Source organism: Cherax quadricarinatus, chromosome 85 (assembly GCF_038502225.1).
Source record: "Cherax quadricarinatus isolate ZL_2023a chromosome 85, ASM3850222v1, whole genome shotgun sequence".
Classification (NCBI taxonomy): Eukaryota; Metazoa; Arthropoda; class Malacostraca; order Decapoda; family Parastacidae; genus Cherax; species Cherax quadricarinatus.
Genome location: NC_091376.1, coordinates 18,638,267 through 18,654,186, shown reverse-complemented (window position 1 = coordinate 18,654,186; position 15,920 = coordinate 18,638,267).

The following is a 15,920-nucleotide window of genomic DNA, read 5'->3' as shown; positions in this document are numbered from 1 at the left end:
TCACTAACCACTGAAGTACACTCGTCTTGGAGAACAGAGAATCGATTTACTACCTTCACATCTTCTCTATTAACTCTCCCCATCTTCCTTCTTCCTGAAATGTGAACCACTTGCCACTTAAAGCGGCTGCCACTATCACTGCTGGTGACCATTCCTTCCTTACCAGCTAAATTCTTCTCACACTCGCTCCCAAACTCATCTATGCGAAGCTTCAGTTTCCTATTTTCCTCCTGAAGAAGTAGAATCTCCTTCTTCAACACATGAACCTGGGATTCTAAAACACTACAACAAGCCATGGTGCTTGGTAACAGCCCACGCTAACTCCCAAGAGCTTGGCAGGTATGACCGCACTTGACCACTGACCTCAGCGTACTCACGGTATGCTTACATGTACTGCGTTCCATTTAACGTACTTTGATTATGTTTGTTCTCCTGTGCACCCTGGGATACCTGGGTTTCGTAGAGGACTCTGTTATCATGTGTTAATTAACCCTTTGATTTTATGTTGCGAGGATATCTGGAGGTTGTCACTGTTGTATGTTACGTATAAAAAAGTACTGCTTTAAATGCACTATAACGTTATGGTGGCGTTATCCCTCATAGATATGTGACCTAAAATAGAACTGTTTTGGTAACTGTATGTTAAGTGTTAGGGTGTGTTTGAATCATGACGAAAATTGTAAGTCATCGTGTGCGCTATATATTGCTAGTTGTACATGTTTATGTATAATATACGCGTGTGTTTCGTGTATATGTAGGAAAGCATATATGTAAAAGGTGGATAGGGTATAGGGGATGGGAAATGGCTACAGTCGGTGGCATGAGTATTTATTGTAGAGCTGTTATGTATTTTGTATTGTATTTTGAACTGGTATGACTGTTGGTGTCTTGGCTCCAGTGAGCTTATGTATAGCACAATATATACACTATTTGCTTTTTAATAAAAATAAAAAAAAAAGTTAGGATAGCAGCTGGCTTTTTTCACTACTGTAGAGTTGTTATTGTTATTAATATAACATGTTCTTAGGCTCAAATTTGTTTGGTTAGTTTGTAAGTTAAATAAATAACGGTGAAATGTTGTACATTTTGGTGAACTGGGGTAAATAGGGGGGGTAGTTATACTGCTTGCTTTTTTGCGGCATGTAATTTCTACTGTGTGTATATTGAAATTAGCAGATGGGAAGGGGTAAGAGGAATCTGTATTTTGTATTATTTGCACAGTTATATCTTGTAATGGAATTATGTATCATGGCAGTATACATCTATCAGCTGCATGAAGTGTATATGTTTGACATCACTGCATGTTGCAGTTTAGACAATGATGAAATTATATTGTCTGTTGATGATCTGATACTGTATACTTTTGTTTAGTTAATGTATTGTGTTTTTAAATAAAATATTAAAAAAAAACTCCCATAATCTCAAGCCTGTGTGATAACTCTCTTTCTCAAGTACAGTTGAAGCATCTTGTGAGGAAAAAGTTCATTAGACAGGAGTGGAAGATGAATGAGTGGTGGTGGTAATTTGTTGTGCAGTATGTTTGTTCAGTAAGATGTGTTCATCGTTTCCGCTTCTTCCACCCCTCCCCCCTTCTCCACCTGGTGAGGTTGAAGAATGTTCATGAAGATATTAAGGCTGTCCACAAAAGATTCCATTAAATGGCTATCAAGTTTGTAAACTAATAATTTGAGTTATATAAGACATTCCTGTCATGTTTCAAGAGAGAGGAGCCAATTATATTTCTTTCCATGACGGAACTGTTCGTACAGTGTTCTGGGCAGCATCCCACCACGATGGTGATTACAAGAACTGACATGGCAAAAGATAACATTCGACTCCTGGCTCATTCTGATTGAGTACTGGTGTTGGGATAATCTGGCACTGAAACGTTTACGTGTTTGACTAAGATATGAGAGCAGACAAAGAGTGCATTGAACTTTGTAAACACCACCAACATTATTAGGCGGTGTGTTTTTAATCAACCACTGTTTTACTCTCCAAGTGTTTTTGAAGGTATAGTTCATGAACGTTCTTAGTGCCTCATGCAGGCTGACCTAATTTTCATTGCATAGTAAGATAAGTACATTTTTCCTTTCCTTCTCAAGATAATACCTGGAGTATCTCAGTTTTGTGGCTATGTTAAATATCTTATTGATTTCACCTTCTAAATACTCCTGACTGCAGATACGCAAATTTGTCAGGACCATTATAAGGAAAACTCTCCTTTTAACTATATAAATGAATAAAATTAGTTTTACCCTTTCTCGAGAGATGCAAAATCTGATCTTTACTGACCTCTTTCTGAATGTTATGGGCAGTTGGAAAACACCGGGAGGAGTAAAGTCCCATATACCATCGCTTTACATATATTAAATGCATCAGGCGTCAGGTCACAATGTTTTTCTAGCATGCAGAACGATTTGGTAGGATTACATAAATGACATCCTTAGCTGTTGGGGCGAAGCTTAACCCAAACCCTAGTGGTGCCTGCTGGTCATTACTTTATTCATTGCTAGCAACCACTCCTTGCTATGAGATTATTCAACTTCCTCGTATGCATAAATTTGGTGTTCTCTCTGACTCTTCTAAGCTCATCGTAGATTTAATCAAGCAACTAGTCACATCAGCCTGGGAATTTTTTTTTAAAGAATGCCATCTTTGCTCTTCTCATTTCTCGATACTGTATTTCTCACTCAATTCTCCACGGAGATTGTCAGTGCACGAATTTAGCTTCAAGAATGGCTACAAATATTTCTGTGATTCAATGAGGAATGATCTTGCCGGCAACACTCGATCACTTGCTTCTTCATCACTGTTCGAATTCATTCATCGCAGTCGCAGTCTACGAGCCATTGAAAATTTATATATTCTCGATTTGCTAACATAATGTCTATGGGGATGAGTGCCAGCACTGACACCTTAGTTTAATCAAAGAATACAGATTCCTTGACTCCAAGATGCTGGTTATTGAGTATAAAGCCATTAGCTATGTTATCAGGCTAGAGGCGTATTACCATGTATTTTTAGCAAATTTCAGGAGTAGAAGATTCCTCAGAAAAACATGTGACTATATTATATTGCCAGTTCTCTTGCAGAAGTAGAGAATCAGCTGTTCACATATAAGGATTATATGAATATTTTATCTACTTTTGATCTAGACCAAATGGTAAAGCAAACATGTTGTGGCAAGCAAAGAGTACGTAACTTTTATACGGCGCATGTACACACCCTCATTTAAAGGCTATCTCCCCCAGCCAGTGAACCAGGTGACTGAGAGTTGACGATGGGGCCCCGTCGTTCAACTAGTGACCAGGTTCCAGCCAATAAGAAGATGGTTTTGGCAATCGTAGAGGTTATGTGGGTACCACTCTACTGTCTGTCCTTGTCATTCCCATTCTAGAGCTGGTTGAAGAACGGTCTGCTATCTTGTGGCTTCTATTCTGCCTTGCTTACCGTGGAGTGCACTAATACCTATCACTGTACATAGTGTATATAGTGTACATACTGCTGTTCTAAATTGGTGAAGGATAATGTAAGTCAAAACTTTTCTGCTGTGTTTATTTTGCTCCCTTCACACTCAGGATAACAGGCCATTTCGACTCCTGGGTTGTAATACATGTTAAGATATATGGATATGAAGTGTCGTTGCAAGCCGTAAGATCTCCCTTCATCTCTGATAATGGTAAGATGGAGGGGTCTTAACTCCTTTAGTCCCCACCTACACTGCCAGTGTAGGAATGTAGACAAAGGAGGCTTAACCCCCTTCATGGAGATAAATATTTCCATATATACAATACCAGTTCCCTCCCACAAAGGCAAAGACAAGTGGTAATCTAAATAAAAAAATAATTCCTCCTAATAAGAGAATTTTTAAGTAGCACAACACCAACTTCTGGCACATGCACAAATGGCAGATACAGGACAAACCCGCCACATCCCAAACAATCTTTGCAAAGTATTGCTACTTTGCCATCTCACAAAGGCCACTAACGTAGTTTCATTACCCCGACGCCTTGTAGAATGTGGTTTTCTCCTCAAACTGTTCCGACCTATATCCTCGTCCTTTAAATCTTTGTCAATACTGTCTCTGTTGGGCATATCCTCGGGCACTTTGGGCATCTCTGCCTAGAACTTCTTATGAGGTTGCCTTTGTGCTAGGACTTGTTATGAAGTAGCCGAGCTGTAGCATCAGAATCTGATGCTTTAGCTCGTTTCTGGGTCTTCCACCTTGCACCTCTCGACCGAAACAGCTTGATACACCTTCACCTCCCCCCCCATATACATATGTATATATATATATATATATATATATATATATATATATATATATATATATATATATATATATATATATATATATATATATATATATATATATATATATATATATATATATATATATATATATATATATTGTGACCACGAAGGAGTGGTATTGATCAATAACAACACTGCACTAGCCAAGGACTCGAATTTGTTCTCGCCCACCATGAGGCAGGCCAAAGCAGCATGGGTTCGAGTCCTCGGCTAGTGCAGTGCTAGGAATCTGGTTTCCTACATTCGTCAAATGCAAGACATTTTCAGTAACAATTTTGAACATGTCCCTCAATTAGAGTAATAATTTTGAGCATCTACTTGCTACCACTTAAGGGCCCAACAGCTGTAATTAAAAATTATAAAAAATACGAAATTTTTGACTTACTGAAAAATAAATCATAATTCTGGCAACATTTTGTTTATATTGTTTTTCAAAGTATTTTAATAGTAGATAAGTATGAAGTATTCTCAATGGCAACTTTCAAGTTACTAGCTGTGGCCGCCAGCACTGCTAGCAGCACTCAGTAACACTCCATGGCAACTTTCAAGCTACTAGCTGTGGCCGCCAGCACTGCTAGCAGCACTCAGTAACACTCCATGGCAACTTTCAAGCTACTAGCTGTGGCCGCCAGTACTGCTAGCAGCACTCAGTAACACTCCATGGCAACTTTCAAGTTACTAGCTGTGGCCGCCAGCACTGCTAGCAGCACTCAGTAACACTCCATGGCAACTTTCAAGCTACTAGCTGTGGCCGCCAGTACTGCTAGCAGCACTCACTAACACTCCATGGCAACTTTCAAGCTACTAGCTGTGGCCACCAGCACTGCTAGCAGCACTCACTAACACTCCATGGCAACTTTCAAGCTACTAGCTGTGGCCACCAGCACTGCTAGCAGCACTCAGTAACACTCCATGACAACTTTCAAGCTACTAGGTGTGGCTGCCAGCACTGCTAGCAGCACTCAGTAACACTCCATGACAACTTTCAAGCTACTAGGTGTGGCCGCCAGCACTGCTAGCAGCACTCAGTAACACTCCATGGCAACTTTCAAGTTACTAGCTGTGGCCACAAGCACTGCTAGCAGCACTCAGTAACACTCCATGACAGCTTTCAAGTTACTAGCTGTGGCCGCCAGCACTGCTAGCAGCACTCAGTAACACTCCATGGCAACTTTCAAGTTACTAGCTGTGGCCGCCAGCACTGCTAGCAGCACTCAGTAACACTCCATGGCAACTTTCAAGCTACTAGCTGTGGCCACCAGCACTGCTAGCAGCACTCAGTAACACTCCATGGCAACTTTCAAGCTACTAGGTGTGGCTGCCTGTTACAAAAATCGCGATTCTAAAAGCTTAGAGATCTCCAGTGAATACTAGAAAGGACTGCCCTTCTAGCATCCAGCCTGTTACTGGGTTTTCGTAACAAGTAGTCAGTATCCTTGTCCAATTATCCATTAAAATTCAGTATTATTCAATAGTGCTTCAGGATTACAACTGGTAGGCTACTAACTAGAGAAATTAAAATTTAATAAATTTATTAAGTCTAGAGGTATATTATCAAATTAAATTAATCACAGCAATCAAAATAAAATCAATCTCTCGAGTTCAATATTGTTGTGCTGAAAGCACATATCACATTTATAATTCTTAAGTACCGTCTGGTACATTAACATTTAATAAGATATTACAAATATGTACAAGTAAGTTTGTGTATGCGTGTAAGTGCTCTAAGTAGTTCACTATGTCTCACGACTCGACTAGACTTAAACAAGTGACTGACAAAGTCCTCACATAAACTAACTTCTTGACCGACTGGCAACCAGTACAGTCTGCTTGAACAATGAAAAGAATGCTAAGCCCAATAGCCATATAACAAGCGACTGCGACACAATCAGGATCAAGGAGATAATATAACGACACTAAGTAGGGACCATCAGCAGATCCTCCACAAAAGTTACAAAACTCCCATACTACTGAATCTAAGTTCAGCATAGGAAAAACCCGACTGTGACAATACACAGAAACCAGTACAAAATTAGGTCAGAAGCTATAGCTAAGGACCTGAGATGCTCAGAGTGTCTATGTGACACACAACCTCAGTACAACGTCGAAAATCACTAAGTCTATACAATGTTCTGTGAACAGAGTTCTACAGAACTAACAAGAATAATGAGACAGACAATCTGTCCAACCACCAAGCGAGTCTAGAGCACACTGAATACTTCAGGAGAGGTGAGGACACCCTCCCCCCTCGATCACGTGATAGCTCCGTGGACAACTGCAGCTCAGAAGCCGGCAGTATAACGAGCCACAAGCGATAATTACAGTAGTTTGACAATCAAGACTTGAACTGAGCACATAATATGTAGCATAACAACATAAGTCAAATATGAATATAAAGCAATATATTTACGATTTAGCTATTATAGCAAATATAAGCAATATAAAATTATATGAAAAGGTAATATACATTATATATATATGCATAATAATCATTGTAACCCATTCAGGGGTTGCAACACTGCCAGCACTGCTAGCAGCACTCACTAACACTCCATGGCAACTTTCAAGCTACTAGCTGTGGCCGCCAGCACTGCTAGCAGCACTCAGTAACACTCCATGGCAACTTTCAAGCTACTAGCTGTGGCCGCCAGCACTGCTAGCAGCACTCAGTAACACTCCATGGCAACTTTCAAGCTACTAGCTGTGGCCGCCAGCACTGCTAGCAGCACTCAGTAACACTCCATGGCAACTTTCAAGCTACTAGCTGTGGCCACCAGCACTGCTAGCAGCACTCAGTAACACTCCATGGCAACTTTCAAGCTACTAGCTGTGGCCACCAGCACTGCGGGCAGCACACAGTAGCACTCCATGGCAACTTTCAAGCTACTAGCTGTGGCCACCAGCACTGCTAGCAGCATTCAGTAACACTCCATGACAACTTTCAAGCTACTAGCTGTGGCCGCCAGCACGGCTAGCAGCACTCAGTAACACTCCATGGCAACTTTCAAGCTACTAGCTGTGGTCGCCAGCACTGCTAGCAGAACTCAGTAACACTCCATGGCAACTTTCAAGCTACTAGGTGTGGCCGCCAGCACTGCTAGCAGCACTCACTAACACTCCATGGCAACTTTCAAGCTACTAGCTGTGGCCGCCAGCACTGCTAGCAGCACTCAGTAACACTCCATGGCAACTTTCAAGCTACTAGCTGTGGCCGCCAGCACTGCTAGCAGCACTCAGTAACACTCCATGGCAACTTTCAAGCTACTAGCTGTGGCCGCCAGCATTGCTAGCAGCACTCAGTAACACTCCATGGCAACTTTCAAGCTACTAGCTGTGGCCACCAGCACTGCTAGCACCACTCAGTAACACTCCATGGCAACTTTCAAGCTACTAGCTGTGGCCGCCAGCACTGCTAGCAGCACTCAGTAACACTCCATGGCAACTTTCAAGCTACTAGCTGTGGCCACCAGCACTGCTAGCAGCACTCAGTAACACTCCATGGCAACTTTCAAGCTACTAGCTGTGGCCGCCAGCACTGCTAGCAGCACTCAGTAACACTCCATGGCAATTTTCAAGCTACTAGCTGTGGTCGCCAGCACTGCTAGCAGCACTCAGTAACACTCCATGGCAATTTTCAAGCTACTAGCTGTGACCTCCAGCACTGCTAGCAGCACTCAGTAACACTCCATGGTAACTTTCAAGCTACTAGCTGTGGCCGCCAGCACTGCTAGCAGCACTCAGTAACACTCCATGGCAACTTTCAAGCTACTAGCTTTGGACGCCAGCACTGCTAGCAGCACTCAGTAACACTCCATGGCAACTTTCAAGTTACTAGCTCTGGCCGCCAGCACTGCTAGCAGAACTCAGTAACACTCCAATGCAACTTTCAAGCTACTAGCCGTGGCCGCCAGCACTGCTAGCAGCACTCAGTAACGCTCCATGGCAACTTTCAAGCTACTAGCCGTGGCCGCCAGCACTGCTAGCAGCACTCAGTAACGCTCCATGGCAACTTTCAAGCTACTAGCTGTGGCCGCCAGCACTGCTAGCAGCACTCAGTAGCACTCCATGGCAATTTTCAAGCTACTAGCTGTGGTCGCCAGCACTGCTAGCAGCACTCAGTAACACTCCATGGCAACTTTCAAGCTACTAGCTGTGGCTGCCAGCACTGCTAGCAGCACTCAGTAACACTCCATGGCAACTTTCAAGTTACTAGCTCTGGCCGCCAGCACTGCTAGCAGAACTCAGTAACACTCCAATGCAACTTTCAAGCTACTAGCCGTGGCCGCCAGCACTGCTAGCAGCACTCAGTAACGCTCCATGGCAACTTTCAAGCTACTAGCCGTGGCCGCCAGCACTGCTAGCAGCACTCAGTAACGCTCCATGGCAACTTTCAAGCTACTAGCTGTGGCCGCCAGCACTGCGGGCAGCACACAGTAGCACTCCATGGCAATTTTCAAGCTACTAGCTGTGGCCTCCAGCACTGCTAGCAGCACTCAGTAACACTCCATGGCAACTTTCAAGCTACTAGCTGTGGCTGCCAGCACTGCTAGCAGCACTCAGTAACACTCCATGGCAACTTTCAAGCTACTAGCTGTGTCCTCCAGCACTGCTAGCAGCACTCAGTAACACTCCATGGCAACTTTCAAGCTACTAGCTGTGGCTGCCAGCACTGCTAGCAGCACTCAGTAACACTCCATGGCAACTTTCAAGCTACTAGCTGTGGCCGCCAGCACTGCTAGCAGCACTCAGTAACACTCCATGGCAATTTTCAAGCTACTAGCTGTGACCTCCAGCACTGCTAGCAGCACTCAGTAACACTCCATGGTAACTTTCAAGCTACTAGCTGTGGCCGCCAGCACTGCTAGCAGCACTCAGTAACACTCCATGGCAACTTTCAAGCTACTAGCTGTGGCCGGCAGCACTGCTATCAACACTCAGTAACGCTCCATGGCAACTTTCAAGCTACTAGCTTTGGACGCCAGCACTGCTAGCAGCACTCAGTAACACTCCATGGCAACTTTAAAGTTACTAGCTCTGGCCGCCAGCACTGCTAGCAGAACTCAGTAACACTCCATGGCAACTTTCAAGCTACTAGCCGTGGCCGCCAGCACTGCTAGCAGCACTCAGTAACGCTCCATGGCAACTTTCAAGCTACTAGCTGTGGCCGGGAGCACTGCTAGCAGCACTCAGTAACGCTCCATGGCAACTTTCAAGCTACTAGCTGTGGCCGCCAGCACTGCTAGCAGCATTCAGTAGCACTCCATGGCAATTTTCAAGCTACTAGCTGTGGTCTCCAGCACTGCTAGCAGCACTCAGTAACACTCCATGGCAACTTTCAAGCTACTAGCTGTGGCTGCCAGCACTGCTAGCAGCACTCAGTAACATTCCATGGCAACTTTCAAGCTACTTGCTGTGGCCTCCAGCACTGCTAGCAGAACTCAGTAACACTCCATGGCAACTTTCAAGCTACTAGCTGTGGTCGCCAGCACTGCTAGCAGCACTCAGTAACACTCCATGGCAACTTTCAAGATACTAGCTGTGGCCGCCAGCACTGCTAGCAGCACTCAGTAACACTCCATGGCAATTTTCAAGCTACTAGCTGTGGTCGCCAGCACTGCTAGCAGCACTCAGTAACACTCCATGGCAACTTTCATGCTACTAGCCGTGGCCGCCAGCACTGCCAGCAGCACTCAGTAACACTCCATGGCAACTTTCAAGCTACTAGCTGTGGCCGCCAGCACTGCTAGCAGCACTCACTAACACTCCATGGCAACTTTCAAGCTACTAGCTGTGGCCGCCAGCACTGCTAGCAGCACTCACTAACACTCCATGGCAACTTTCAAGCTACTAGCTGTGGACGCCAGCACTGCTAGTAGCACTCAGCAACACTGACCAGCCGGGCTGTGGTTCGTACGTTGGATTGTGTGCAGCCAGCAGTAACGGCCTGGTTGATCAGGCTCTGATCCACCATGCAGCCTAGTCACAGACCGGCCCGCGGGGGCGTTGACCCCCGGAACTCTCTTCAGGTAAACACTCCTAATGCAATAATGAATGTACGTCGCTCAGCGCTACTTGACTCATGGCATCCGACCTCCGTAGAGTTTCATAGGAAATGTTTTCTTATTTGTCTCAAAAATAAGGTATTCCCCTATAAGTAAGGTTTTCTTCGTTATTCATCAATACATTATTATGGTTTTTAAAGACATTATTCACAAAACTTGGTTTTAGAAATACTTAATGTCAGTTCTAAATAGTCTTTTCCGCTTTGGTTTTATTTATTTTAAATCAGGAAAAAAATTATAGCATACAAAATTAGGATTTTTTTCTAAATACGATGTAATGATGCATCTTTCAACTCTTTTTAGCCTCTACTTGTTTATGTAAAGTAAACTAGATTATCCTGAGTGTTACCACTCTACTTGTTTATGTAAAGTAAACTAGATTATCCTGAGTGTTACCACTCTACTTGTTTATGTAAAGTAAACTAGAACATTCAGAGTGTTACCACTCTACTTGTTTATGTAAAGTAAACTAGAACATTCTGAGTGTTACCACTCTACTTGTTTATGTAAAGTAAACTAGAACATTCTGAGTGTTACCACTATACTTGTTTATGTAAAGTAAACTAGAACATTCTGAGTGTTACCACTCTACTTGTTTATGTAAAGTAAACTAGAACATTCTGAGTGTTACCACTATACTTGTTTATGTAAAGTAAACTAGAACATTCTGAGTGTTACCACTATACTTGTTTATGTAAAGTAAACTAGAACATCCTGAGTGTTACCACTCTACTTGTTTATGTAAAGTAAACTAGAACATTCTGAGTGTTACCACTCTTCTTGTTTATGTAAACTAGAACATTCTGAGTGTTACCACTCTACTTGTTTAAGTAAACTAGAACATCCTGAGTGTTACCAATTTGGCAGAAATTTTACCAGTGTGTTGTCATATCAAAAATTACTTTTTAATTTTTATCTATTCTTATTTTTGGTCAAACTTCATGAAACTTCCAGTAGATGCTAGTCACCACATTCTTAACTTACATTAAAAAAATAATTGAAATCTGACTAATATTAAAAATTTCCATTCTGAACACTGCTTCCCTCTGTTAAGTAACAGGCACGTACATATATTGCTCTCACCCTAGGTCCCAAAGCTAACAAACCTAAACCCCCCGCACGTACTCCAGACTATTACCACCTCATGTCCCAACCATGCCCGACCATATCCCCAAACATACCTCAACGCTCATCTCTGTATCTCCATTACGTCACAGGCCCTCAAAGGATGAACAGCTACCACTCCCCAGACTTCACTATACACAAGCGAATTCACGATCATCACCCGTTGGTGCAACTAGGAATCCCCGGCTCATAATCCTCATAATCTACCCAGCACCTTGTTCCGTACTGCCACCGAATTAACTTCCCTGCTTGCCTGTTTGTCCGCCAAATACATAATCCCACAAATCGTAATCCTATCCACACATGTCCATCCAAAACCCTCGCCCATTCTCCCTCCCACCCAGCTCCCCACCTCTAGCAACATCGACTTACACCTGTTAACCCTCATACCCGTTGCCGCACCAAACTTTTCAATGACCTCACCCACGTAGATGAAATTCTCCCGTGCACTATGCACTAATCAAAACAGTCGTCATCAATGTACCCCACTATACGTCCGCCCCCTGACTGATTCTCACCCCCACTCCTCCCCCCGCTATCCACCAGCTCAAAAAACGGATTTTGTATGCATGCGAGAAAGATTTGGGAAAACAGGCATCCCTGCCTCAAACCTCATTCCATGCATATATTGTTTCCCAGTCGTCCATTCACCTGAACCCTCATCCTTGCCCCGGCATACAATGTTTCTACCCAATCCACTACTTTCGCACCAAAACCCAAGCCAAACAAACACTCATGCATAAAACCCCTATCCACTCAATCATACGTATTTTCCAAGTCCAAACCAAGAACACCTCCTCCTCCATCCCCCTCCAGGAAATCTCTGATACGTCCATGCCCCTCTCCCATACTTCTCCCAGGAATTCCATACTGTCCTACATGCAATACCGACCCCAGGGCCCCCTTCAAACGATTGCCCAATATCCTCGCAAAATCCTTGAAATCTACACACATTAAAGAAATTGCCCTGTAAGCATTCAGGCAATGCCTGCCTCCCTTAGGAACCAACACTACAACACCCGTTCATTGGGACTGACCCATCTTCCCACTCGCCATCATATTATTAAGAACCCCGACAAATAGATACCTAATGCAACCCCAATGTGTCCTATAAAATTCAATTGGTAACCCATCACAATGCCCGGCCTCTTGCCAGTCTACATCCCAAAAATCGCCTCCGCTACCTCCTCACGTATATCCTCCTCCATCCTCTCTCTAAGCTTCGTCCCCAGTACATCTCGACCCTCCCCCGCCAAATCGCACGAATCGATACCCACCCGCCCCTTCCATCTTTCGCGAAACCAAGCATCAGAATAATAGCTCGTGCTTTCTGTAGCGGTGAAAACCATACCATCCTGGTATCCCCCCACCCCGGAGCTTACCACTAATTGCAATCTACATAACCGACAATTCCCGGCACACCTCGTCCTACCCACCCCTGTCACTCCCCCCTCACACATGCCTCAACCACTCTATAAAACTGATCCTGCAAACACGCAAAAAGTAATTGGGATAAAGGACATCCCTGCTGCAGACCTCTACTTATAGGGATCCATTCCCCCACCCTTCCATTCACCTGCACCCAAACACCTGCTCCATGATACAGTGTTTGCATCCACCTCACAATCTCATCCCCAAACCCTTGCCTCCTCATTATCCACCATAATGCTTCTCTCTCGACACTATCATATGCTGCCCGCCAATCTAAGGCCAACACCCACCCTCCATTCTTTGCACACTCTCCACAAACCCCCAAATCACCCCATGGCCCTCATACATGGTCCTTCCCAGCACCCCATACTGGCCCACTGCCACCACCCTATTGATCACACACTTCAACCTATTCCCCAATATTTTAGTGAATAACTTATAATCCGCACACAGTAAAGAAATAACCCTATAGTCCTTCACTGTGCATGAACTGGCCACCTTCGGGACCAAGACTACCACTGCCGTTGCCTGAAAAACCCCCAGCTCACCCCTTTTTTCATCTCATTCAACAACCTGACCAAGAACTCCTTAAGTATGTCCCAATTTTGTAAGTAAAACTCACATGGCAGACCGTCGATTCCAGGGGATTTACCCCTATTCACACTTGATAATGCCCTCCACACCTCCCCTTCTTCAATGTCCCCTCCCAGTGCCATACGGTCCCCCCTGCTCAGAACATTGACCATATGCCGTCCCAACTGCCCTAACGCCCCCCCTGCACACCAACACTCCTCAAAGAAGTCCCAAACCCTTCATCCACATAACAACCCATCCCTTCCGTCGTACGAAGCACCTGCCCCACACGAAACCCTCTGACCTCCTATTGCACTAACAAACATTCCATCTCTGTGGCCGCCTGACGCTTCCACTGCCCCTGCAGAACACACGCCGATGGCCTGTCAACCCACAAAACTTCCTCTAACCCACCCTTAATCTACACTGCATCAAACTTCTCATTCTGCAGTTCCCTGATGTATTGCTTCAGCCCCTCTATTTCCTCCACAGGATAGCCCCTGCCCTTACCTCTCTTCCCAAAACAATCCCTCAACCGCCCCTCTAAATATCTTATAAGCCCAAAAGTCATCTGAGCCTCCCCCTTGCCCTGTCTAACATAATGTGCCCTGATCCTCCCCTTTGCCACTCCATCCCACCACGCCAACATATCTCCAACAGCCTCCACCCCTGACCACAACTCCCTCCACAATTGTGCAAACCCCTGCCTCCCCCTCTATCTGCAAGGAGTCAAACATTCAATTTCCAAAAACTCCTAAGCCTCCTAGGCAACTCGTCCCACCCCACCTCAACGAAAACCACCTGTTCTGAATATGCTACTTCCACCACACACACCCTTTCCACCCTTGCAGTCTGCGTTACATACAAACGGTCCAGACGAGCAGCATACCCTCCCCACACAATGGTGCGCTCAACCTCCCATGCCTCACCCTTAGCAACATCCCACAACCCCGCCCCTCGCAAAAGATCCCCTAACACTACAGAGAAAAACCCCACCCCTCGAGGCTCCATATCATTCCTTCTCACCACACAATTCCAGTCACCGATCACAACCACCATGGGAGGAAGCAACCGGAGGTAGTACACTAACACATCCCTCACAAAGGCATTCTTGACACGTCCATCCCCCTTTACGGGCCCATTGTGCCACTCTCTCCCCCATCCACAGCCCATCCACTCGCACGACCTGCCCCTCCTCCCCTACCGCACTACGATACACAACAAACGGGCTGGTCTCTCGCAGAAGGATGGCGACCCTCCCCTTTCAATCGAGTTGAATGCGCAAAAAACACCTGAAATCCATCCAGTACTAACTCACACCCGGCTTTATAATTGTGCTCATGCACAAAAGCCACATCCACTCCATACCTACGAAGAAAACCCAAAAACCACATACACTTCACTCTGTCTCACAGCCCATTTACATTTATTGAAACATACTTCAAGCCAGCTGTATCTTGTGCCCTTTTGGCACTGATCCGCCTCTTGACGCCTGATGGTGGAGGTCCTCCAGTATCCGCCACTGGGCCCCTTGGCCCCTTAGGGAGGCCCTGTGCCACCTCCGCCCACACCTTCTTGCCAGGTTTCTGCGCCAGGGTGAGGATATCATGAGTCTGGGAGTGCCGCCGTCCATTTGCACGATCCTCCCTCTTCCTCCATAGCCACCTCCAGAAGGCCTCTACGGTGATTACATCCATCCCAGCAGCCTGCTTCTCAACCAGCTCCACCACATCCTAGGACCATACACAAGACACATTCCCAAGGGGTAATTCAAGCCCCTCCTATTCTGCCTCACCAGGTGTGCCCAACAATCCCTTCAGCACTGTCGCTAATGTGTCTTCCACTCACTCTTCCATGACCATCCTACCCTCCTCATCCAGCATAATCGGGCCAACGGAGGAAGGTTTCCCAGGTAGTCACACAAGACTCCTCAAGCAGTCGTCTCGCTCCACCTCTTCACTCCACAATCACGTCTTTGGACGTGCACCTGACTCAGGCACAACAGTCACCTTCTGGACTGGCTCTTCCATTGGTTGTCGCGCTACGTCCTTCTTTCACTGTTGGCGACCACATTGTGCTGCAAACAAGTGCGGCGTTGCCCAGCATAGGATACCATCACTTGCGTACGAAAATCAGTAATCACTACTTACGATGGTATGGGATGTTTCAAAGACATCTTCAGTGAAAAGGTACCTTCAAGGAGGCCAGCATATGCGCCCTCCGTCCACTTTCCGACGGTCACTACATGTACAGTTCCATACCTGCTGAATACGTTCCACAAATCAGTCTCATCGGCTTCAAAAGGCACATTTCGCACCTTAACCAAAGTGAAGTAACGTGACACGTCGATGAGCCTCACTGTGACCGCCGGGTTGACAACCGCACAACTATCTTGATATTTGTTGACCAACT